A 2019-nucleotide genomic window follows, 5' to 3' on the forward strand; every position below is an offset into this window, starting at 1 on the left:
TTAACGATTAGGAAACCCGACCAAATGCTGTTAGATTTCACAAGAAAGGGGTAGATACTAAAATAATAATGTCCTGAATGTCACGTTAGCCTTTTTTACAACCCAGGGAGAACAATTCTCCCTTTTTTTTGTACACAGATTGGGTTCTCTGTTTATTACTAACCAGCTCCCAAAATAAAAACATTTAGCTAAATGTTACTAATCTCTCCCTGTTTTATAATATATTTAATATTTACAGCATTCTGGATTGGGACTCTCTTATTTTGGTGAAAACGTAGATTATAAGTAATTGAGCGAGAATATTACTTGGGTGATTTAATGGTATGTTTATTACACTATTTAAAGAAAAGAATCACTAATCTCTAAAGATACGTATGTTTAAATGTACCATTGTATAGATGATAAAGACCTATTACCGGAGACATTTCATTAAGTACTTAACCTTAGAGCCACATTTCTATAATGAGACATACATCAAGCCAGTATAGTCGTATAAAATTTCATTTCAACAATTCGAGTCTCAAAAGAAATTTAGGTTTTTTATTATCAATAAATAACATATACAGTGAGGTTTTGAATACCACGTGAATATGTAGCAAAAATTACATTATAGTGTAGCTATGCCAGTCAGCTAAAATGACAACATTTGAGCAGGGATGAGTAAAAGAATATAAAAATAGAAAAAACAAATGTGGATACATTACTCTCCTTAACTTAAATTAGTAATATATTGATATTTCTCTTGAATTAATAAGAAAGTTAACAATGTATTTAAAATAAAAACTAAATATAAAATTGGAATGAGTCAGTTACTCATTCCTGACTGCCATAAACTTGACTCTCTTTTCCTCGATGGATGGATGTTTTATAATTGCTTTATAGTTATGCCTATTATAATTCAATACATTGCCTCTGTTTCAATATATGTAAACTAATCAAAAACACCTTAGATGTGAAAAAAGGTTCCAGCTTGAGACTTCAAGAAATGAAATCAACATTGGCAGCCAAAGCAGTAGCTACACTTATAGCATTGATAAGAATTGTACAAAAAATATCTATCCATTAGTTAGCGAGGCCGCATTTTTTGTTCACTTGGGGCATGGAGGAGGGTAAAACAAAATATGCTGCCAAGCTAAAGAATAATTGAATATTTATTATGAAATTATTATCAATGCTATAAGTGTAGCTACCAGTTTGGCCACCAATTTTGATTTTATTTCTTTAAGTCGCACACTCAATCCTATATAGGCTGCACCTTTTCTTCACTCCTACGGTGTTTTTCATTAAATATCATGACTTTTTGTCAATACATATCAAATAAGAAAGGGACCTCGATAGTAACCAATATTAACCTTAGGATCGGTACAGCCGTATCAAACATCATTATTTATGCTAATTAATTAAGCTAATATCACGGAACACTAAACGCTCTTTAATTAGAATAATTTAATAAAAGTTAGTAAATTTGTTTAAAAAAGTTTGGCAATCAATAATAACCTCCACCCATAGCATTCTTTTGAAAATTTGCGCTAGTAACTGCTAATCTAGTTTGCTTGGCCTAACTAATACTTATGTATCTGCCTCTCATAGTTTTGTTGCTCTAAATGAGCCATCAAATGACAAAAATGGCAGCTTCTACTCCTAGGTAAAGCAGTAGTAAGAAGTTAGACCATAGGTTACGCGACTTTTTGAGTAGGCATGCGCAAAAATTGTCGTTAAATTTGAGCAGTTTTTGTTGAATGACTAATTGCACTTTGATTAATAATTTGAATGACACATTGACATCACATAAATGTGGATTAAAAATTCGCACATTAATTTGCAGAAAATGATAGATTTGTATTAAGGGTGCGCCATCTATTGACAAATCTCTAAAATACGAATTTTAACCAAACATATCTTAATGTTTTTATACTTGCAACAAGTACTTCTAAAGATCTGAAACGAATATTTCAATTCTATTTTTAGATTACATTGGAGGCCAGCGAAGATGGAATGGTTCCTCCTGGACGGTACAAG

The sequence above is a fragment of the Limulus polyphemus genome, unplaced genomic scaffold (assembly GCF_000517525.1).
Source record: "Limulus polyphemus unplaced genomic scaffold, Limulus_polyphemus-2.1.2 Scaffold10908, whole genome shotgun sequence".
In the NCBI taxonomy this organism is placed as follows: domain Eukaryota; kingdom Metazoa; phylum Arthropoda; class Merostomata; order Xiphosura; family Limulidae; genus Limulus; species Limulus polyphemus.